Source organism: Mauremys reevesii, linkage group 2 (assembly GCF_016161935.1).
Source record: "Mauremys reevesii isolate NIE-2019 linkage group 2, ASM1616193v1, whole genome shotgun sequence".
In the NCBI taxonomy this organism is placed as follows: Eukaryota; Metazoa; Chordata; order Testudines; family Geoemydidae; genus Mauremys; species Mauremys reevesii.
The window spans coordinates 73,133,986-73,159,716 of record NC_052624.1 but is presented as its reverse complement, the minus strand read 5'-3'; the positions used below and the strand labels follow the sequence as shown (position 1 = coordinate 73,159,716).

The 25,731-nt window shown below is 41.1% G+C and overlaps 1 protein-coding gene across 1 annotated transcript in view; it reads right to left on the bottom strand.

The window, feature by feature from the left end:
- The window catches only part of CMC1 (C-X9-C motif containing 1), a 71,965-nt gene that overhangs the window by 5,849 nt on the left and 40,385 nt on the right, over positions 1-25,731 (bottom strand). The window lies entirely within an intron of this gene.

Below are 25,731 nucleotides of genomic sequence, written 5' to 3'. Positions count from 1 at the left end.
TTTTAATGGCTACACCTGATTGTTGCTGCTGGAAGTGAGAGGACTATGTATTCCAAATTACACATTTTGAGAGCACTATGTGCTGCTTGGCCAGGGAGCTCTTTGAGCAAAGGCTGGTTCTGAGCTCTTGAATACCGGGGGGTCCTCTGCCAAATGCAGACCTCACAAACACTCAGTCTGAATGATAGTGAGAGACCTTTAGTATCCAACTAGTAATTTAATTGGGTCAAATGCCATGCAGATATACCTGTTCTGATATTATCTAATGTCTAAGTGATATGGCTCACTCCCCAAGCCACTATGAAATATATCCAGAAATTGCAGTATGTATATTAAGCTGAATAAACCCACTAATGCTGCTTGGTTATATTTTTGTGTGTGTTATGAACAAAACAAACCACATTATAAACGTTTTCCCATTCACTGACCGAGTCTGATCTTCAAGCCCAACAACGGCTAGCCTGGAGCCTTAAGCTGTTTGTAAGGTCTTTGTCACTTGTTTAGCAACAAGATTTTAATTGGGATCTTTCCTTCATACTATATAACACATTAACACTCTCATATACAGTGATGTTGCTAATACCGCCAACCAATTTCTGAAGCTGTGTATTCTGTAACAAATCCCATTTAAAACTCTACTCTCTGCCTTTCATACTGATAAGTCAGTGTTATTGTGGTGAAATAGCTTGTGTATGTTAAAAACACTAAATCAATGACTTCATTAGTGTTGTTAAATAAAAGTTAGGACTGTTAATGTTGTTTTTCTTCTATGATTAGGGCTTCCAAAATTTGCTAAGCATAATAATTACTACAATCTAGTGTAGTAATGACAGTAATTACTAAACCAATTAAATACCACTGGCTGGATAATTTCCTCTTGTGAAAGAGCCCTTTGGAGAGGAGCTGGGAAACACTGAGGTGGAGTTTCCAAGCAATCCTCCCCTTGGGTGAAAGGTCCTAAGGGACCTGGGAGCATACAATGGGCATGGTCTCCCACTCCTATAGCTCCTGGGGCTGCACGAAGAAGGAAACCACTAGTTCCATGGAGAAAATATGCTGCCCTGCTGATTCTTCTCTATAGCAGCACAGCTCAAAGGAGCCTTGCTACTACTAGCTGTATCTCATTTGGACTGTGCAGTAGCATGTAGCAGTACTGACTCCAGAACACATTTCCTCTTTAAAATCCAGTGAGTCAGCAGGGGGTAATGCCAAGGAGAATATCTGATCTATTGCTCTGCTCCCTATCCCCAAATCCCACTGATCACTCTCAGGGGTGTCTCATAGAGGGGAGAACACAGAGTAGGTACATCTCCCTGAGAGAGCGAGTGAGAGAGATGATGGATCCCAGTTCCATCTACTTACAGCAGTGAAAGGAACCACCCAGCCTTAAGAAAAGTATCTTATTTTGTATAACACAAAGACAAACTAAAAATTGAATGTATGAAGTTTTTTAAATATCAACATTTAAAAACACATACCCTATAACTAATCTCCTACTAATTAGTTACCCTGTGTAGTGTGTAATTCATTTTCTTTGCATTCAATTACTGTACTTTACAAAAAAAAATGTAAAGAATTTAATAGAGTAGGTTTTGTTAAAATTAATTGGCATTTGCTTAAAAGTACTTATGACTAGCCTAATAATACATTGCTTACAAGAGGTGGTGGTTGTTGTAGGAGCAGCAGTGATCTGTATGCTACATATAACTTGTATGCTACATATAACTCCCCCCTCCCCCCTTGTCTCCTCTCCCTCTTTGAATACCTGTGAAGTGGCTTTCCCCCACTCCTCCCTCCTGGAATGCTTGTGGGATGAATGGGCTGCTTAAACAGCTGGAAGATCAGAAGAGCTCCCAGATAGACAAGGTGTCTGGGACTCTAATTAGGCAGCACTCACACACCCAATGCATGGACACTGGCTGAGGTGGAGTGTGACCAACCAAACGCAGGCAAGTCATCTCTAGTCGCAGGCCATGACGACCAACCAGGCATGGCCAAGTCATCTCTAGTCACAGGCCATGAGGAGCAGGTCCTTAAAAGGGGAAGGGGCCATGTGCTCAGCAGTGCACTCACAAGCCTGTACCTCCCATGAAGGTCCTTCGCCTGGACTGCCTTGCCAGTGGTTTGCTGCGTTGCATTCCATCGTGCCTCAGGAAGACTTACCTTCATCACACCATCCACTGCTGTGCTGTGGGACACTTACCTTAAAGGATCCTGACATCTCCAGTGCTGTGCCTGTCCTGGGGCCGTGAGTATGCAAGTGTGAATGTGAACCACACACACCCCTTCTTTTGAGCTTAGCTATGAGTATAATAAATGTGCTGCTTTCTGCCAAACTCTGGTGGGTCATTAGTCCTCCCTAAGCTTACTAGCTGGCCCAATTTTGGGTAACAGTGTTTTTTTTTAAATGCTGAAATAGAAAGCTACTACGATTGCAAAAATTAAAGCCATTGTTAAGCTATATTTTTATGCTCAACAATTAGATGTATTTTTAGAGGCCAGCTAAATGTGTACAGATATTTTAGTGAATATAATCGGTAAACTGACTTTTAAACTGAAGTTTAAACAGTTATTTCATGCCAGATGAATTTAGGACAGTGTTTAACAATATAGTAAATATACTGCTGATTCATTAACAGCAAAATCTACCAAAGCTAAACAAGAAAGAATAAATCAAATTATGTCTGCTGAAAATTGGAAATAAACTCTTTTGTTGAAAAATGTAAAGTAATGAATATTGAAAAACATAATCCCAACTATATAGACAAAATGATGGGTTCTAAATTAGCTGTTACCACTCAAGAAAGATCTTGGAGTCATTGTGGATAGTTCTCTGAAAACATCCACTCAATGTGACCCAACTGTCAAAAAAGTGAACAGAATGTTACGAACCCTTACAGCTAGTAAGATAACAGACAAGAAATATCATAATGCCACTGCATAAATCCATGGTACACACACATCTTGAATACTGAGTGTAGTTCTGGTTGTCCCATCTCAAAAAAGGTACATTAGAAATGGAACAGGTAACATAAGAAACATAAGAACGGCCGTACCGGGTCAGACCAAAGGTCCATCTAGCCCAGTATCCTGTCTACCGACAGTGGCCAATGCCAAGTGCCTCAGAGGGAGTGAACCTAACAGGCAATGATCAAGTGATCTCTCTCCTGCCATCCATCTCCATCCTCTGACAAACAGAGGCTAGGGACACCATTCCTTACCCATTCTGGCTAATAGCCATTTATGGACTTAACTACCATGAATTTATCCAGTTCTCTTTTAAACGCTGTTATAGTCCTAGTCTTCACAACCTCCTCAGGTACAGAGAAAGGCACCAAAAATTATTAGGGATATGGAACAGCTTCCATATGAGGAGAGATTAAAAACGATTGGGACTTTTCAGCTTGTAAAAGAGACGACTAAGGGGTCTATCAAATCAACAACGGTATGGAAAAAGTTAGTAAGGAAGTGTTATTTACTCCATTGGTCCTGCTAGTGAAGGCAGGGGGCTGGACTCGATGACCTTTCGAGGTCCCTTCCAGTTCTAGGAGATTGGTATATCTCCAATTATTACCTAAGAACCAGGGATCAACCAAGAAATGAGTAGGCAGCAGATTAAAAACAAACAAAAGGAAATACTTCTTTACACAGTGCATAGTCAACCTGTGGAACTCCTTGCCAGGGAATGTTGTGAGGCCAAAACTATAACTGTGTTAAAAAAATAATTAGATACATTCATGGAGGATAGGTCTATCAATTGCTATTCGCCAAGATGGCCAGGAATGAAACCTCATGCTCTGGGGAGTCCCTAACCCTCTGACTGCCAGATGCTGGGACTGGACAGCAGGAAATGGATCACTTGATAGTTGCCCTATCCTGCTGATTCCCTTTGAAGCTTCTAGCACTGGCCAATGTTGGAAGACTGGATTACTAGGCTAGATGGACCATTGGTCTGACCCAGTACGGCCAATCTTATGTTCTTATCTTGTTGCTCTGATTTTCCATGTTTCTCCTCCACATTTGTACACTAATGTTTTTACTTTCATTTTTTTTGCAAATGGTGATCAATGTGAAATAGTTACTCAGTAGCAAGTCACTAGATCATATACATTTTACAGATTTAGTGTACATATAGATACTTTTTTGTGTAGGCTGATGCTGGGAGACAAGTTAGTAGACAAGGGAGCCCAAGGCTAGGGCCAGGCTCAAGTCATTGACTGTAAGTGCAAATGTAGCTGAGTATCTCTTCATTTGCATGCATAATCACAGTAATCACATTCTTTAATACAGGTGTACATTTACATGCAGACCCCCAACGTAACTCCTTAAAAAAATTGGCCCTGCATATTTGCCAGGACCCTATTTCCAGTGGTTCATGTTGACTTACTGAGCAGTTGCTAGAGCAATGTTATTCTGTTTATGTACCCTCCACAGGCTCAGCTCTGCACGATGCTGGTACATATGGAGTAAATATAGACAGAGCCCTATGTAGATACAAAATTTGTATCTGCAGCCGATCTGCAAACATGGTCTGCGGATAACCGTATCTGCATATGAAGATATTCACGGATATAAAGCAGGTATCTGCAGATTTGCAGGGCTATACACAAAGGGAGATTTGTCTCCACAAAAGTAGCAGGGCAAAATCTTGCTGTTTTGCTCAAGAGTGGGCTGGCTGTGGGTTTGATCCTGATTCTGTTGAAGCCCTATCATATTATATACTGACTAAAGAGGGAGCGGGCTGCCAGTTAGATGGTTTCAAGCCATCTGAGCAGGCTAGTTGTGTACTGAAATCAGGACTTCTCCAATTCACAGGGAAGCAGAGAATCTATCTGAAATTTCCCCAAATATTGACTGGAACCTTTTTACAGGCTCATTTTAAGAAGAGGTAAGGTCAAGCTTTACATTTTCTTTTTCTTTACAAAAGACCTGTGAATGAAAAATACAGGAATGATGCACTGCCTATTCTGACCATTTTGGGGGAAATTTTCTAAAGGGCCTCAGACTGGTTTCTAAAACATCACATGCTGTTTTGTAGTTTTCCTGGGGCAAATTTCTGCTTGGGCAAAACTCAGAAATGCGTATGCAAATCACTATTTTATCTGCCCATACAGTACCCATCACCATGTTATCTTCAAAATCCCCCTGTGAGTTGGGAAAGTATTCATGTCTAAGGAAGTTACATGAACAATATCATTCAGATGTATCATGTACCAATATCACCAGAGGATGGTCAAACCTAAAGGCAGTGCAGGCTATTGTATCTATTGGGTTTCCAGGAAACGGGGCGGGCGGAAGCCCGCCCCATGCTAACGGATCCCCCGCTCCAGCCTAAGGGGAGGATCTACAGGACCTCAGAAACCCACTAATTGCGGGGAACAACTAATAAAAGAACAGGGACAGGAGTGCGGTCAAAGGGTCATAAAAAGGGAGCCTGAAGGGGACACCGAGCAGAGAACCCCGGACAGTGCTCACTGCTCCTCGAAGGCATCAAGAGAGCCAGCGGATGCTGCCCAGAGGAACTCCGCCCGGAGACGTGAACGGACTAAGGGTCGGAAACAAGCCCCACAGTCGCAGAAGTCTCCATTGGCCAACCTCCTCTCCCTGGTTGCATAGATGGCCAGTTTGGCCAGGGCGAGGAGGAGGTTGACCAGGAGGTCCCGCGACTTCGTGGGGCCACGGATAGGGAGTGCATGGAGAAGGAAGTGAGGGGAAAAGTGCAGCCAGAAACGCAACAGGATATTGGTGAGGAGCCGGTACAGGGGCTGCAACCCGGCGCACTCTAAATAAACGTGCACCAGGGTCTCCCTCATGCCGCAGAAGGGGCAGGTCTGGGACAGAGGTAAACCTATTGTAGCGGGGTGGTTACCCGCTCCTGCCCTGCAGGGCTTGAAACAGCCCAGGAGAGGGCTGTGGCAGGAGAAAAGTTGGGCTGACTGGGAAAGCGGCTGCAGCTGGGCCACGCCTCAATTAGGCCACTGCTGGCCTGTATAAAAAGGCTGTGAGCCAGAGGCCAAAGGGTCTCCCTCTAGCTGAGGAGGGAGATGGACCTAGCTGCCTGAGTGCTAAAGGGTACTGGAGTGAAGCAGGCCTGGGGAAGGCCAGAGGAGCTGGGGAGCTCCAGGCTGGCAACTTCCCAGGCTGCAGGGCCTGGTCCAAGGCCCCTGGAAGTACTGGGTTGCAGGGAAAGGCAGCAGGTCAAAACCTCTCTTGCCTGTGATGACTGGCTTATACAGACTGCAGTTGGCCCCAGTGAAAGGGGGCTAGATGGTGAGTGGCAGTGGCCCATAGGCTGAGGCAAGGTGGGGATAGAGGGTTGGGGGTTTCCCAGAGAGGGGAGAGCCATAGAGACTGGTGGGGTTATTGCCAGGGGGCAGCCCCAGGGTAAAGGGCCCTGGGAGGGACACGGGGGCCAGCAGCAGCAGGACACTGGCCTGCAAAGGGCGCTCCAGAGTCTGGAGAAGCTAATTCCTGAGATGACCAGCAGGAGGCGCCACAGGGGTGAGTCCCGCATATCTACACCATATACTGATATAATGCACTTTTTAAGGGTGAATGAACCCTGAAAAACTTTCCAAAATAAGTGTATTTTAAAGTGGGATTTAAGTGAAAAGAAGGTGTCACTTTCATGCAGAAATTGAATACAGTCTTAAAATGCCAGACTACTTGATATATGTACACTAGTTTCAATTTTAGCAAGTTGCAAAAACTTTAAAGTCCACAAAAATGAAGTTTTACGGATACTTTTGAGCAGTTGGACCTACATGTATTATAAACTAGTGTTACTAGTAAAAATCAGAGCAATATAAGATATGCAAAATGCGCTGTAATAGCACCCAGGTATTTATTTAGCTTCTTTTTAAGATAATACTATTACTGAATTAAAATGTATAGCTTTTTTGTTGTTTCTTGTACAGTATGGCCCTATGTCACCATTTCATAGCAATGTGATAGCTATAATCAGGATAAAAAATAAAATGTGGTTCTCTCATTAAAAGCCTTCTAAAGCTTAAGACTTGTATAGTGAACAATCTGACTTCTAGTCACCACAGGCTCATGCCTAAGTGCTGTGCTGCTTTTTTTGTAATAATCAGTCCTTCTGGAAGCTGCGAAGTTTAAAAAAAAAAGCTGAAGACAACAGGAGGTCCCTCTCACTTGTTAGCTCACCAGTCTTGATTGGTTAAAGGCATGATGTCCCAGTGAACAAATCTGGAAATGCATAGCGAGCATTCCCTAGCTTCAGAAGGCCCTGCTTGTGGTATATGGCCATGCAAATAGAAAGCATCATTACAAAGTGATAAAACTGCTTCAAGCTATATAGCTTTAATGTTGCCGAAGCTTAACACAGAAGGAAAAAAAGGAGCAGGTTAGAGCATATTAGACATCCCCACATGAACTCTCACTACTTAATTACTCACCCTAAGCACTTTAAAATCCCTGTGATAATGGTGTAAGGGACTACGGTGCAAGACCATTTTAGTTAGAAATATTTACCAGAAGCTCTCCAGCAGCCAGGAAAGCATTGTTCTAATTTTAGTTATATTCAATTTTATATTTTTTTCATGAAATATCTTATGATCTCTAAATGCAGAACATCAAAAATTCCAGTGTTAAAAATCTGCTTTGGGGAATAACTGCACAAATTGGGAGCAGTATTTTTGGATGTAATCTCATTTCAAAATCTACAGAAACAGATATTAGGTTTAGCTGTCATCACAATTTTCCGGTTCTAGCTATTTTCATACTGCAGACCGATAACTTCAAGGTACATAATGGGCTATGACAAAAAAGTAAATACATAAGATCTGATTAAACTCAAAATAGTTTAATATTTTCACATTTTTAACAGCTACCAATGTAGATTGTAACTCCAGGGGTTGAACCTTTCACATTCAACAGAATGCAGCCTGTTTCCTGATATTACATGCTGAGTGAGGAACAGTTCCTCTTTCAATAATGATCTCAGCTCCACTGATGGGAGGCACCGGACTATAGAAATAAAGTCAGAAATTTGACATTTTGTTGGTATAATAAAACATTTTTTAAAACTTGCCCACTGGTTTGCGTGTGCAGTTAATGAGTACTCCCTGTCCTGTGGGTATCAACCATGCATCAAAAGACCAGGCAAACCAAGCTTCTCCCATTTCAGACACTCTGGGTGCAATCCTGGCCCCACTGAAGTCTATTGTAAAGCTTCCACTAACATCAATGGAGCAGGATTTCACTCTCCATTTTCAGAATCCCCAGTTAATGACTTCCAAGCTGTCAAACAAACCTGGTTAGCCTACACCAGTGGTCACCAACCAGTCGATCGTGATCATCTGATCGATCGTGATCTCCAGCGCCGTAGCAGGGCTGCCACTAAGACAGGCTCCCTGCCTGTCCTGGCCCCATGCTGCTCCCAGAAGTGGCCAGCGTGGCCCCGGTGGTGGGGAGACAGGGGGTCTCCCTCTGCATGCTGCTCCTGCCTGTAAGCACCACCCCCACAGCTTCCATTGGCCGGGATAGGGAGCTGTGGCCAATGGGAGATGCGGGGGCGGTGCTTGCAAAGAGGGGCAGCGTGCGGAGCCACGTGCTGCTCACCCCTCCACCCCCAAGGGCCGCAGAGGCGTGTTGGCACTTTCCAGGAGTGGTGTGGGGCTGAGGTAAGCAGGGAGCCTGCCTTAATGGCAGCCACGCTGAGCCGCAGGCAGGAAGCTGCTGGAGGTAAATGCTGCCTGGTGGGAGGCCACAAACCCCCAGCCCTGATCCCCCTCCCAAAGCCAGCACCCCAAACCCCCTCCCGCACCCCCAGCCCTGAGCCCCCTCCCAGAGCCAGCACCCCAAACCAGCCCCGAGCCCCATCCCAGAGGCAGCACCCCATATTCCCTCCTGCACCCTGAATCCTCTCCTGCACCCCAGGTCCCACCCGACCCTCCTCCCAAAGCCAGCACCCCATATCCCCTCCTGCACCCCAACACTCTGCCCCAGCCCAGAGCCCCCTCCTGCACCCAAACTCCCTCCCAAAGCTTGCACCCCATACCCCCTCCTGCACTCCAACCCCCTGCCCCAGGATCAGCCCAGAGTCCCCTCCCACACTACGAACCCCTCAGCCCCAGCACAGAGTCCGCACCCCCACTCTTGAACCCCTACCCAAGCCCAGTGAAGGTGACTGAGGATGGGTGAGAGCATGACCGGGGGAGGGGGGAAATAGAGTGAGTGAGTCGGGGCTTTGGGGAAGGGGCAGGGCCTCGGACTCAGGGAAGGGGCCCAGTAGATCCTAGGTTGCCCTTAAATTCAAAAGTGATCTTGGGCATAAAAAGGTTAGAGACCACTGGCCTACACTAATCACTCTTTGCCCAACTCCTCATCCCAAAAGGCTGCCTGGGTGAGTGTCCATGCTTGCTCACCAAGCCAAAGAAAGCCAGTTAGAAGGTAAGAAATGTTGTTTGTCTGAGGCTTCTCTCCCCAGTGTGGGTGATGAGCCCAGAGAGAGAGGACGTGAATGACAAGCGAGGTGGGCAACAATGACAGAAAGTGGGAGAAAAGAGTGCCTTGTTAATGGGACAACAGCTCCTTCCTACTAGCAAAGCAGGCAGGATTGTGGCATAATGACTGGAAGGCTTTATATTTAAATGCTACACCTACTGATGAGGGCAGATCCAGTGAAGCTTGGTGAAGATATAGACAGAGTTGCAGATATCTGATCTGCAGAGCTTGGCCATGGAGGCTTCTGGTCTCTTAGTCCAAGGATTATGCTCTGGGCAACAGGATTTAAATGATCAGGCTAGAGAGGCTTGTGGAAGCACAGATAAACCAGATTCAGGAATTAATCCAATGGGAGGAGAGCACAGATGAGAACATTATGGGTTTATCTCAAGAGTCTGAATGGGGGATAGGACCTTCTGAACTCCTGTGTCCAGGGCAAGTTGGCCTGGATGGGGGGGATGAGTGCAAAGGACTCCAAATCATCCTTCTCCTTGAGGGGTTCTGCTTCCAGGGTGAAGGAAAGGGAAGGAGAAACTCTCTTTGGCAGTGAGGTAGCGGAAAGCTCTCTGGAGAAAGTGAGGGAGGAGAGAACCCAGGGTGGATAAACTTTTTTTATTTAAATTGGATTTTTTTTTTTAATAAAAAATGTTTGAGGAGAAAACCTAAAGATAGTTTTAATTAAGATGCATTATATCTCATAAAATCTCATCGTGGAATTATAATCAGGGATTATAAATTCTAATAATCTAGTATGAGACAATATATTAATGTAATGTTTAAGAAACATTTTGTAAATGAGTTCCAATAGTTTATGGACTAGGGACTCAATCTTATTAGGTTCCAGGGGCTTCTGTATACATTATAGAAGCCAAAATGTTAAGGTTCTCATGTTGACCTGGCTGACAGTCAATTTAATTTTTGTTTTTTAAAAAAGATATTTCATTTAACTATTAGTTCTGCTGCAGTTACCTTTGGTAAATGAAATAACCAAACAATCATTCATTTTCTGATAGAGCTGTAAAACTAACCTGAAAAGTTTTCAAAATAAATCACTTTCAAAATGGATAGTGTGTACCTTCTAAAAATGAAAGTTACATCTATCTCTGAGTTGTGAAGAATATGTATTAAGGTTATAACAGCCAACAAGAATGCACTTTTATGTAGAAATCCATGATTAAATTGAGTCTTCCTGACTAGTGATTTAAATCAACTTGATTTAAATCAAATCCAATCTGAGAGAACCTGTGGAAAAGGAGCCCACTTAGAGTTTCTCAGGGAGGAAAGTGGAAGAGAACAAAGGCCTCCCTTCAAAGGGGATAATAGGGAGATGATGTAGGCTCTGACGCAGGCAACAGCTCCGGAATTAAGACTTTGTTTTGAGGAACAAGCAAAGAGTGAGCAAATGGGGGCAGCCCTGGAAGGAATCCCCTACTTCCTCTTCCCCTCCACTATCCTTCCAGATCTGGATCTGGAGGAACACCGAAGCAAGGTGAATTCATCCAGTTTCACCCCAGTCCGTGCCTTCTGGCAAGTGGCTGGGTGGCGAAATTGCAGAGTCACCGCTTTGTTGGACCTTAGCCACACAAAATACACAAGAATATAAGAAAAGATGCTTCTTGTAAGTAATCAGAAAGATGTGACTTCCTGCCAAAAAGCAAGGATGGATAGGCCTCAAAACTATGTGAAAAATAGCCTCACAACATGTGGCAACACCAAAACAGAAACAGACCATCGTTAAATGTGATATAAAACTCCATTTCTATTGTGCTACCCTATCCTAGGCAAAGACACTTTGAGGAATATTGACTTTGGTAGCATTTGTTTGCTTAGTCATGCTTAGTCGAGTTACTAAAACTGTAACCACCTCCAGTTTTACGGATATGTATCCAAAGATAACATCTCTGATTCACAAGTAGTGAAGCCATACGAGAATAATAAAAGGTATTTCCTCTTAAATATGCCTCTCAGAAGTTCTTCATCACAGGCACAAGGGCCATCTCTCATTTTCAACACCAATTTATCACCTCTCTCCATTTCAGACAAAGCTGCGTTACCTCATTTTTATTGTTGTAAAGAAATTAAACCCAAATTAACTAAAGCTTTAGACACATTTCTCATGTATACCTCATTCTGATTCTCTCTCACATCTGTGCCCTTAACACATTGAGGAATATGATCTTGAATGCTAGGCTAAATGTACTGTCCAATTTAATATCCTTCCTGATTCACTTATTTCATTTTTACTTCTATTACACAACAGTTACTTCACTGAAACAAATCAGCATTTTAATGATTATTAAAACATTGTTTATCTTAGAGTTTTAAAAATAGGTAACCTAGTACACCATTATAAATGTCCTCAATTTGGTTTACTTTAGAGAGAATGAAAATATTACAATATGGATAATCCTAGTATATAGTGCAAGTACATTTATTTCAGAAGGGTTGAGACAGGCTGAACCAGAATCCAAGTTGAGCCAGAAAGAAATGCATACAAAATATGAATTTCTAGCCAAAATATCTGTTTTAGCACAAGATGCACATTCTGTTTAGCTTTATGGAGTATCATTATTTTTAGTAACAAATTATAAAAAATTGGCCTATTTATGAGGTTTGTTAACATACTGTATTGCATTTCTGTGATAGACAGATTTGGTATATGAAAGAGTTTGGACTGATGTGACACTAAAGGCTGGGAGGCAATAAAGTACGTGCAACTATAATTTTATAGTTTCTTCAGTGCTACATCAAAATGAAAGGCTTGTGTTACATATTGTTGCACTACGTATAGGTACACTAACGAGTTCTGACACACAGTAAATGCATTAACAGGTGAATACAAGTGAGTCTTAATAGTCCTCTTTGAATTATAAGCTTAAATTACTACCAATGGATGGGGAAAAAAAGCTCTCTGAACAGTTGACAAGTGGCATGTAACAGAATCTCCTACCCATTGAATTATTTTTCTAAAGATGATTGATGTGTCAAGGTAATGTGAGATCTTGAACAGGTGAAAAAAGATCAAGATACTGAACATTTCTCTATATATCATGTAAAATGAATACGATTGTGAGACCTTTTGGTCTCATCTTCACAAGGCTTTAAATATAGTTTAATGCTGTTTAAAAAGGGTTCCAACTAAACTGATTGCCACCTAATGTAGGATCAAAGTATGCTCTATGTTAAACAGTGCTGTAGCCTAGCTTGGGATTCATATCAGAAATTGGTTTGAATGGAATCACATTTAAACAGAATTTGAACATATTTCCTAAACTTTGAGCCCCAGTAAGTACTGGTCCTTTGTTTCTGGATAGATGCAGAAAAATTCATACTAAAACACTGAGGGTGGAGGTGGATGGGTGTGTGTCTGTTATATAACACAGACTTGAATTACAAACATTTATTCCATTTATGGTCACATTCAGTGGGACAAATAAAATATTAAAATATTTAAGTTTTTTAATATACGTTTTTTAGTTTGATCATATAGGGGAAAAAAATCCTTTGAATTTACCGAAGTGCTCTCCACTAAGAGGAAGAACTGCCTGGACTTCAATTTAATGTGGCAGATCCATATCTGGTGTAAATTGTCATAGTTACATTATACTAGATGAGGATCTGCTCAAAAATCTTTAAACCAGGCACAGGTTGAATTTATGTGAGATTAACTTGCTGTCACAGGTATTTCTCTTCTTACTGACTGACTGGCAGATAACCAAACACAGCAGAGAATGACAGCTGCGCAGTAGCGAAAATAAAATGAAGTATTTGTATTTTCTTTTAATTGTTTATCTGCCCTATAAAATTCAGGAGTGATGGATTTTCCCAACACTTTATATATAAAGTGATGTTCTAATATTGGATTTTAATTTATTTTAAAAATGCTCACTTTGTATTAAATACACAACAAAAGGATTTTTAATAGGAAAAAAATTGGTCAACCATCCTTTCCACCCAAAAGTAACTTTAAAATTAATCACAGAAGACTAGCATTCTCTGGCTTTAAATGGAGGCCATTCAGAAAGCTAAAAATGAATTTGAGGGGAACAATGTTGCTTTCTTCACATTTTTGAAGTGTTCATGTTTGAAGAATAATATGGTTTGAAGAGCTCCCATGTACAAAGATGGTGAATACTAAGACAATTACCTATTTTTATTACTACAATTTATCACGTCTGGACAACAAGCATGGAAAAACTATGCCCATATATCAATACACAAAGAATAGCATTATTCTTAGTGTACAGGCATTATCAAAAGTTACATTACAGGTGTGTCTGGAAAATTCATTCTGTTGCAAATTCATGACAATGAACCTATTAAAATACCTTGCTAATAATTGTTATAATACTACTACTTCGCACTTACTAGTACTTTTGTATTGTCAAAGTGCTGTGTAAGCTAACTAATTTATTGCAATCAGCAATTGTACACCCATTTTTAATATCCATTCAATATATGTAGTATTACCCATTACCAAGGTCAATCGATCCTCAGCTCTGGCTGTAGTTTATTTAAAGACTTTACAATTTTACTACTTAAGAGCAAGTCCTATTGAGGTGTTATCTCACCATTTATATTTTCTCAACACTTATGATACCGTTATCACACTCTTAAAATAAAAAAAAGCCTGTATCATGATCCAGACCAGGTTTAATGTTCTCTTTTTTCGGGAAAAAAAATAAAATAAGAAATGACATATTTCTAAGATTTGAATCACTCTCTTAGCGCTATCAACACAGGAAAAATCATCAAAGCAGCAATGGTGTTTAGGAAAACAGCAGAATCTAGCTGATATTTAGAGTACACAGCCAGAGCTTTAAATCCTTTGTAAAATGTGTACAAGATATTAAAATGATAAACTTTGTATATCAATAGTTATTTTATGACAGTTATGCTTTTAATTTTGTATTAAATTGTGATTTATTAGCTTGTTACTTTGAAGATTACTCAGTGTGCACAGAACGGATTTACTGGTGCATTTAATGAGCCAAGAAGGTAGTAGGATGAACATGAAAAGATTGTTTTTACATTGTAGTGCATGAGCTATTTGATATTTCTAACACAGTACAAAAGAAAGCTTCTCTGTAGATTGATCATGGTTCAGTTAACATCACTGAATATCTAATACCTCCAACTCAATTAATTCTCACCTGATTAAGATCAGACTGATATTCAAACTAAATCATCTCTCCAGTCAAGTAGAAATCAATATTTCTGATTTTACTTTTAAATTACAATAACAAAATAAAATATATGCATCTCAGTATGCCAAGAGTGGCTTTCCTATTCTAGTCTACTATGGCATGCATAACACAGCTGATTAAAGAATTATTCTAATTTGGGCACCAATATATATAAGAATAAGATTAATTTGAATACAGAAAGATGGAATGAAGTAATTAAATAATCTTATATAGAGAAAACAAAAATTACATAAAATAAACCCTGATTCTTTTTAAATGAATCTCACTGTTACCAGACCAAATATTTAATTTGCCTCCAAATATTCATGTTATAACACACTAATATCCCAAACTATATACCAGCTTCACCAGACAAACACCTCCAAACTGGGGGTGGCAGACAGGCAGACAATTATTTCATATCACGCTCGGTGGGAGAGGGGAAAACCAAGAATCCTTTTAAGGGGGGGTTATTCACAATATCAAAAGCCACTTTTCCTATCCCAACAGTGCTCTCTCAGCATGGAATGGCAGCCACCTCTTGAAGTGACAACTTGATCAGTGGATCCTACAATAAGTTGAAGGTCTCATCCTCCAGTATGAAATGTTGAAAAATGTCTCATAGTTGAAAGGGGAATACACACACAGAAAACTGGTAGAGGGAAAACCAGGATTAAATCCGTGTGTAGAGGAAAGTTGCTGGAATCCTCTGAATTAGGGTACGTCTTCACTACCCGCCGTATCGGCGGGTAGCAATCGATTTCTCGGGAATCGATATATCGCGTCTCATCTAGACGCGATATATTGATCCCCGAACGCGCTCCTGTCAACTCCGGAACTCCACCAACCCGAACGGCGGTAGCAGAGTCAACATGGGGAGCCGCGGACATTGATCCCACGCTGTGAGGACGGTAGGTAATTTGATATAAGATACTTCGACTTCAGCTACGTTATTACGTAGCTGAAGTTGTGTATCTTATATCGATTTTCCCCCGTAGTGTAGACCAGCCCTTAGACTGCCTCTTCACATCCACAGTGTAGCAACTGCATGTGTCAAAATTCAGGAACCAATCTGAAGTAGTTGAACTGCCAGGGACATAAATGCTGCCATACTGGAATCAGACCAATGACCCATTTATTCCACTAACTTGTTTCCCTCAGCAGCTAGTAACAGCTGCCTCAGAGGAAGATGCAAGAAATCCTGCAGTAGGACCTATGGAATAACCACTCCTGAGGGGACATTTCTTCTTTACACTCATCTGGTAGAAGCTTGGCTTATGCCCTGATGCATGACGTTTTCTGTCTCTTCCAGAACACTTGAATACATCTTTAGGTGGTGTAAATAGATACATCTCCACTAATGTTAACAGAATTAGGTCGATTTACATCAGCTGAGAATTTGGCCCTTGGCTATTTGGTGGTGGTCTTTTAAATCCTTATCCATATCAATGTCAAATCCTTTTTTGAACCCTGCTCGGCTCTTGGCCTAAAAGATGTACTCAAAGTTCTAGAACATCCCTGCCTGTATGATCATATTCACTTCCTCCCTGCCTGATCTTTAAAGTAGCTATAAAATGGCAAAGAAACCAGGAGAAGAGAGAGCCCATATGGATCTGCAGAGGCAATATATTCACAATATTTCAGGTGACTGATAAACTTTCTCATCTATTGCCTCTGTGAAGCCCCACCATAGGAGATTAGCAGCAGTAGTAACCACCAGGAGGAGGGCTGAGAAGTTAACTGAAGACTAAAGGACTGCCCTCCTGGAATAAAAACGCAATTTGGCTCTACATCGGAAATAACAGTGTTGAGTAAAGGAGTAAACTGAACTCTAATGGTGCCTTTATGAATCTAAGAGACCAGCTACGGACAGGACTCTAATGTCTGGTAGTGTTACAGTAAAAGCTCATAGCATGGTTGGACAGAATCATATTTGGATTATTGGATAACCTCCGGGCTGAGACGGCTTGTTCTTGGCCTTTGAAGAAAAGCCCAAGAGAGACACAATCTCCTGACATGGCTTGATCATTTCCAAGTAAGATCTCAAAGCTCTTTTGACATGCCATTGATGCCATCTGTCCTCTCCCAGCATGCTAAGAGACTTTTGTTTCTTTGTCTTGTAGTTTACAAGAGACATAAGACAACGTGGTATCTCTTCTTTACTTCCCCATTTGCTTATCAGCATCATCTAGAACAGGGGATCTCAAACTGGGGGTCGGGACCCCTCAGGGGGTCAGGAGGTTATTACATGAGGGGTCGTGCACTGTCAGCCTCCACCCCAAACCCTGCTTTGCCTCCAGCATTTATAATGGTGTTAAATATATAAAAAGTTCTTAATTTATAAGGGGGGTTGCACTCAGACTTGCTATGTGAAAGGGGACACCAGTAAAAAATGTTTGAGAGCCACTGCTCTAGAATGTCAGCATAGCTCTGGGAATAGGATAGGTTAACTTTTTGCTTCCTCTGCTTATTGGCTGTATAGCTGCTGGGTACAATGAAACCCTACTTTAGTTTCTAAACGTGCAAAGATCACAATTCTTAAGTCATGTCTACACTTAAAACGCTACAGCAGCACCGCTGCAGTTGCGTCACTCTAGCACTTCAGCATAACCACTCACTACAATGACAGGAGGGGTTCTCCCAAGAGGCTGGAGCTAGGTCGAGGGAAGAATTCTTCCACCAACCTAGCGCTGTCTGCAGCAGAGTTTAGGTTAGCATAGTTAAGTTTCTTAAGTGTGGATTTTTCAGATCCCAGAAAGACAAAGCTATGCTGATGTAAGTTTTCAGTGTAGACCAGCCCTGAGTTTTTGTTTTTTCCCCCAATAAAAAAGCGCTAGGTTTAAGAGATTTATTAAAAAAAAAACAAAAAAAAACACAAAACAAAACAAAACACAGTTTGGAGAATGCTCTTAGCCTGACTGTTGGAAGTTCCTTAAATTTAACTATGGTCTTAAAACTAGTTGCCTTTAGACAGACATTACAATACAATGTGCATTTTATACAATGAAAGGAAACTACAATTAGTGTTTAATTTGTGCCAGGGCTGAGCCCCAGCACTTCTAGGTTTGGCAGTGAATAATCCCAGCACCTCTGGCTTGCTGAATCAGTTATGAAAGTAAAAAATTGCCTGATCCCGAGCACCTCTTTCGTTACAAATTAAGCACTGAGTATAATGTCCATAAAGGTTTTGGGTTTTTTAAAGTCAGGGTAACAAAGTAACATTTGAAATAGAGACTTTACCATTCAACTACTCTTCTACTTCTCTTTTTACAAAAAGTTTTAGCAAATGTTATCCTTTTCAGGATAGGGCCTCAAATGATTAGAGGCATGGAAAAACTTCTATAAGAAGAAAGTCCTGATCTTTTAAACCTATCTGCCCACTCATATTCTTTTCCACTCTAAAGATGTGCAAAATAATTAATGGCATAGAGAAGGTAGACTGGGAATTTCTGTTCTCCCTGTCTCATAAGATGACAAACAAAGGGATATTCAACAAAAGCAAAAGGCAGTGAAAGGAAATTTTTCACACAATGCACATAGCTTGTGGAACGGATTGCCACAAAGTATTACTGAGGCCAATAATTAAGCACAGCTCAATATTGGACATTTATATAGATAACTACAGTTATAACAGTAAGGATTTAAAAAGAAATTTGGGAAGGTCTTCAGGGCACAGTACAGACTTGGATTAATGGGGTTTAGAAAGAACCTTTTGGCAGGAGTGGGGTTATTCCACAACTGCCTGATGCAGGATTACTTCCATCTCCCCCTGATTCAGCTAGTGCTGACTGCTGCTGTAAGAGATTGGACAGTGACCTAAATGGATTAAAGGTGTGACGCAGTAGGGCAATTCTAATGGCCATTTTTAACTCTATTGGTGCAGCACCTTGCACAACTGCAGCTGATTAATTATGCTGTAATATCAAAAAAATTCATGTTTATTTCTCCCACATTACTTGCAAACTCTGTTTATCCTGTGTTTCATACCATCACAGTATACAGGTGCTGAAAAACATGAAAGGACTTAACTTTTTAAATAAATTCTCAAGAAAGAAAAGGAATAGCTCAGTTTCACCTGTGTTTAAAAAAGCAAAATATTTAAAAGACACGATATCATGAAAAGCAATCTGATTCAAAATCAAAATGTAAAATTGAACGAGTGGGGGTAAGTGCTTTACTAAATAATGTCATAGCTAGAACAAAAGATTTTTTTAAAATGTTGTATCTTAAAAATGTAACTGAAGTTTACTTTTTGACTACAGCTGATGGTTCAAGGGACACTTGGCAGACACGCACTGCTGCTAAAAGGTAACTGGCATATCTCAATAGCACAACAATTTCAATAGAATTTCAACTTAAACAGTAGCAAAAGAGAGTTGGGGCAGAAGAAATGATAAAGAGGGCAAGCAGCAAATAGTAAAGTGTATTGTCAGGAGTTACCAGGCTCAACATTTGACCTGACCTGACTTCTCTCTATTCCGTACGCAGTTTTTGCACAAAATAAAAATGCTACCATATATTGTTTTAAATTTAAAAAAAAAAAAAAGTCAGTTCCAGCACCTCCACCTAGATGTGCAAATAAACCAAAAGAACAGTGTAAAAAGCAAACCCCCCTCCTCTCCACAATGGAAAAAAAAGACCTGTGTTAAACCTTTAAGGCTCATTAATACGAGGAAGAAAGGCTTTTAAAAGCCTATCATGAAAAACACCTTGATGTTCTTTGAAGTGCACATACTCTCCTTTAATTTACTTTACACTTAGTTGCTTGGGTTTTTGTCCTCTCTAGAATGCCTGCTTTACAAATAGCTTTCTCAGGTCAAAATAGCTGTAAAAAGTGAGTAGGCTTTGTCAGGTTGCAAATATACAGTATGCAACAAGCCTGTTCGTCAAAATTGCTTCAAACAAGTGCTACCTTTAAGAGTGTGGATTTAATTTAATTTTCCTCCCCACCCTATGCTAATAATCCTTGACATCAAATGTTACAATATCAGGCACTGGAAGAGGCAGAACTAGAACAAATGCAAGCTGCCCCGTGGCTACTGCCTGTCAATGCCTGGTTCTATATAAGCAACCTACATCGGACTTGAGCAGTGCAACGTAGCCTCAGTGCTGATTTTTCCCCTCTCCTTTGGGAGAAGCTGTCCCACGCACAGAGGCATCTGAAAGCAAGTGTAACATAGTTGATAAAATACAACCACTTCATAGTGACTGACTCCTTAGCTGAACTTTGAGGGGGGAGGGATAGCTCAGTGGTTTGAGCATTGGCCTGCTAAGCAGAGATTCATGGTGAGTAGCTACACTGGCAACAAGCCAGGAGCACAGTCTAAAGAGAAGACCTCTTTCTACCACAAGATGGAGATAAAGCAGACAATTTGTTCTTCTGCAGTGGCAGTCACATACCAAAATCTGTACACCTACAGCAGCTGAGGCTTAACACGGACTATTTCATCTTTGCTTAATCAAGTCACTGTACTTTCTGTGGAAGGACCTTTTCCATTCAAAATTAAATGGAACACACAGAATATAAAATTGTGTGTGTTTCTTGTCTGAATGAATAACAAACCTTCCACAGCTGGAGCCAGATCATGTCTTGTGTCCCTTCACAGGGGATGGCCAGGAGTGGGGAGTTGTGGCTGGCTGCAACCTGGCTTCCAGCCACCACGTACCCCCATGCAGGAACAGGGCAATCACAATCCTCCTTTTGCTCACAGGGCCACAAGCCACCCTAAAGTGTTGCATGAAAGAGGTAAGACCATAATCGCAGCCAGGGCTTCTTTTCTACACTGGCACTTTACAGCACGGCAACTTTCTCGCTCAGAGTGTGAAAAAACACCCCCCACGAGCACTGCAAGGTTCAGCACTGTAACATGCCAGTATAGATAATGCACCAGCGCTGGGAGCGTAGCTAGCCCCTCGTGGAGGTGGGTTTTTTTAAAGTACTGGGTGAGCTCTCTCCCAGCGCTATGTTGTGACTACACAAGCCATGTTAAAGCGCTGCCGCAGCAGCAGTGCTTTAACATTGGCAGTGAAGACATGCCCCCAGACAGTTGACCAGGTTCTTTGTGGATGCGGCACCATCCTAGAGGTGCAAACTCCTCCTATCTATTGGGAAGCAACTGTGCATCCCAAGTCAGAGTCCCGCATGGAACTCCCTGTGAATTGTTATGGCTCCATCCCCAGTACAGGATGTGTAATATGTTATTGCTTTAAACATATAGAGCCAAATATTTAAGAACAGCCTCCCATTTTACAAATGTACATGGCTGAGGGCTGGACTGCTGGTGAAGTAAGATACTACTCAATCGAGTAAGAGTGACAGACTCTGGATCATATATTTTAATGTTTCTTTTTCAGAAGCATTTTATGCTGTGCTTACATACTGAAATTTGTCATTAAAAAAGAATATTTTGGGTCCTTGTTACAGCTGCCATGTTGAGATAAAATATGCATGTATCTGTTCTTGAGAAGAATAATGTGTATGTCTGATTATGCGGGGCAGTATAAGATTTATGATTTCCTCAACTGTTTGTTTCCATATTTTTTAAATAGTTGGGAATTCAACATTTAGTAATAGTTGAGTACACTATCACAGCTTAGCAACTTGAACTGCTTTTGAACAAAGTACTTGTGGGTTGGGGACTTCTTAAGTAGTGGTTTTTTTTAATTATACTTCCTTCATTCATTTACATACACAAAACAAAGGTAAAATTTTTAAAAGTTCTAATACATGGCTTGGAGGAGCAGCCAGCTTATTAAGAGAGTGAATAATATTGGCCAACTTATTAATGGTTGAAAGCCAACATCCAAATTCCCCCAGTAGCTTTGAAATTGTTGTGAAAATATTTTTTCCGCAAAAATGCACTATGAGCAAGAGTGACTCATATTTTGTAAGGGTTATGGAAAATAGTGAGTGCACTATATACAAGCAGTATATCACAAGACTTTCAGTCCCTGATTCAGGAAATGACTTTAGAGCACGTTTAACTCTAAGCATGTGTTTGTCCTGCTGACATCAATTTGGTCAAGTACATTCCTGAATCAATGCCTGAATCAGAGTGCTCTTACTTTCGATCACCTTTCCAAAATACTGCTCAGTTCTGCTTGTAATCAGTGCACTTGGCTCAGTCACCACCCATTTTCTTCAAATATGGTTGCTAATGAGTTTTCAAGGAGATATAACCAAATGCAATCTTCAAAGGGATAACAAGTTATTTTTGATCTAGAGCGTGACGATGACACATTAGACAAAAGCCAAAATTTCAAACCAGTGTAAGGCTTGAGTTACCGGTCACTAAAACACCTTAATTTTTATTTCAGACTTTTCAGAAACATTCAGCATAAATCTGGTTATTTTCAGGCCAAAGCAATTTTCTAAGCCAAATCAACATGGGGTTTATTAATGGAAGTTTGTGACCAAATTCACTATGGAGGAGTTACCACTGCTCTATAACAAGTTTAATAAATAGACGTGTGTAAAAATAGGGAGTAAGCCTGAGCTCATCTGCTCAGTGACTCTGATGAGGACCTGCCCTGGTCAGCAAGACTTCTGATGAAGGGGCAAGTCCCCTTGGGGACTTAGCTGAGCTCAGGGTGTAGGAGTTTCCTGCATCACTAGTCCCAGAGCCACAGTCTGGATATGAACTGCCAGGTGGGGATGGACGGTAGAGACAGAAGCAGGAAGGGGCAAGACTGCCACCACAAATCCAAGGTCTGCAGCCTAACAGCCACTGCTCAGAGCAGAATTGCTGAGGGAAGTTGTTTGCTGTGACTGGTGGACAGACACAGACAACTGAGGCTGTGATACAGTGCCCAAGCTTATAGGGAATACCATGCCACATTCAATCAATGGCTGCTTCTGTGGCATTAGTGCACATGGTAACCAAACAGTTAGAACTAGACCAAAAGAGCAGCTGTATAGGGCTTTATTAATAAAACCTGGTTTTAACTTCACTATACAGGAGCTACCACTTCTCCAAAATAAAGCCAGTTATTAGATGCTTGTATAAAAGTTATGTAAACTGAAACACTTAAAGACAAGGAGAGGGTTGAAAACAAGCCTTTGGCCAAAAAAAAACCAACTTCTTAACTGTGAAAGAACCAGAAAACAGAAAGACCAGAAGTCTGTTTGTCAAATCATGGCACAGTGGACTTGGGTCTGATCTCACATCAATATAAAACCTACGAAGTGCCACTGACTAATAGAAATACTCTTGATTTATACCAATAGAGGCAATAGCAGAATCAGGGTCTACAGCTGCAACACCCTTAAACCCCCACATTGTATGCAGATGAGGTAACTGTATGTTAAACACATTTGGGGTTTGGAAGGAGACAAGTGCTTGCATATTTATTGTGAGTGCACCTGTAGTATGTGTTTTAAATGTTGGATTCCATCAGGTTTTTGAAAGCTTTATTTGAAGGGTGGCTTTTTCCCCCAAAGCTTTTAATTTGAATGACACAAATAGTTTTTAAAAATATGTATTCCTTTTGGGATATAATATCTTTTCATAAGAGTAATGAGACAGGAAGAGCTAAAAATGTTTGCATAAACAAAACATTAAATATTTAAACACTCAACTACACTTTAAAGAATGTAATTGAAATTTATCTATGCATTCCATTAGAAAACTACTAGCAAAACCTGCATGTTTATAATTTAGACAAAGAGATGGTATAGCTTTGTTTTAGAAGAGCATTCTGGTCATATCTCTTTCCACAGCACAAACATTCTACACCAGACAAAAATGAGATAGGACTGCTCAACTCTAACAAATTGCTCTCCAAGCAGTTTGGTAATGAAAAGTCAGTCATAATGATGCCCGGGCTGCAATTAAACTACAAAAATGAATGCAAGCTCAATCAGTTTTAACAGCGCTAGGTGGCTTCTATGAGGAAAGATTCAGAAAAAGTTCTCCACATAATGACCTCACTCTGAAACCATAAGGTATTGTTAGTTTGCAACAGATTTATCTGAGACTTAATTTTTGGTAGACTATAGGTGGGAATTGATACCTGGGTGTCAGAAAGATGAAGATGAGAAGCAAATATGGAGGGGAGGGAGAATGACCCAAAACAGAACTAAAAGACATGAGTGAAAGGGGTTGTTGAGCAACAAGATCATGAACTTGTGGAAAGCGGAGAGCCTTTAATTCTCAGTCAGTGGGAGTTGAGGGTACTTAGATCTTTGCAGGATGAGAGAGCAGTATCTAACGGACAGAACACTAGACTGATGCCTCAAGAGATCAGGGTTCTCCTCTGCTACTGACCGTCGACTGACCATGATCAAGTCACATCAACTGTGACTCTGTTTCCCGTCCCACCCTTTGTCTATTTAGATAAACTCTCTTGCTACGTGAGCTCCAATCATAGTTGAAGCATTTTGGTGCTACCATAATACAAATAAATAATAGCTGGGCCCCACTAGAGGCTGAAAACAGAGCATTATTCTGAACTCGTTTACAGCTGGATAATACGGGGTAACTCCACTGATTTAAGTATAATTACTTGTGGATGTGTTCCCCCCCTGGAAATGAATTCAGAATCTAGCACAAAGTCTTTACTTAACTGCTTCCAGGCTCCAAACCAGATGAACTATTATTTATTAAAAAAAACAAAAACAGAACACCCTCTTCACTTGGTTGGTATTTCAACGATCTCTCATACCTTTCCTTTCAAAATCAAAACCTACCGTGCTGTATTAACATAAAACCCCTAGAGGGCAACTAAGCTTCAATTTCAACCATCTTAAATATTCAGCTGCTTAACTAGTTTACAGATTATGTAAACTATTTCCTTCAACCTTCTATTTTTCATTTAAAAGTGAGCCCTTTTCATGCTCAAATCACATTACTGCTGCCCATTTAATATAGATTAATCACTGTCTCTGGCTGGCCAGTAAAGTTCTCAATTTAACAAAGCTCAAATGTGGAACAAACTCCTTTCAACTGCAACAGTGAGCCACAATATCAAGGACCTCATTTAAACAAAAACTCACAAGACTGAAGTCATATTGGCATTACTTCTTTAATATAAATGTTTCCACAATAAGAAATTTATTATTCAGCTCAGATTATTCTGTGGTTTTGTTGTGGTTTTTTAAAAGGCAGTAGTGGGATGAAAATACATTTGCCTGAGACTGTAACAAGCGTAAATTTGGGTCTATAATGATGGGTTTGCCTTGGAACGATATACAGTTGAAAGGAACAGATGGAGGACATGCTGGAATATTTGTCTGGCCCTCCTCACACACTATCCATGGTTTAAATTTTATATAACAAGTATTTTGTGAGCACTGAAAGGGAAGAGGGGGCAGCAGGTCTTAAAATAAAAATCTAGAAAAAATAGATTCATCTCTTTTTTAGACTGGCTTAGATGACATATGCAATGTTATTGTAGTCATGTTGGTTCCAGGATGAGACATGTAAGGTGGGGTGAGATATCATCTTTTATTGGACCAACTTCTGTTGTGAGAGACAGATCTCTTCTTCAGGTTTGGGGAAGGTACTAAGGTGACGTACTTAGGGCTAGCCACCAGTTAACTCAAGTCCTATCATTAAAGGTGAACTGAAACACTTGGGGGAAATAACTCTAAAGATCTGGGATCATGAAGAGTCAGATTCTGATACCCTCACTTTGTAGAGTTCGGTTTCTGTTACTGACTAGGGAGCAGAGCATTCTCCTGAGGTTGGTGAGGGGTGAATTGTTTCTGTGCACATGCAAACTCTGTTCATGAACACAGCAGGAGGATTCATCGGTCTCTGAAGCACCGTCCCCCCTTTCCACCAGACCTTGCTGCACAAGGGGGAAGCATGCCAGAAGGGGACATTTTGTCTTCTCAATCCACCTTGCAAGGAATCTGCTGACATTAATGTAGCTGGGAGATGCATAACATTTCACTGGAGCCCCCTTTCACACTGTGGAAGATACCTGAAGTGGGGAGAAAAAGACAGCTCACGCAGGAGTCTGCAGCAGGTGTCCCCAGAGCTCAAGGGCCCCTCTGTGGATTTTGTAGATTCTATGACCCCTTCTAGGTCTGTGTTTGTGCTATGGAAAGAGACGTGACCAGAATGCTCTTCTA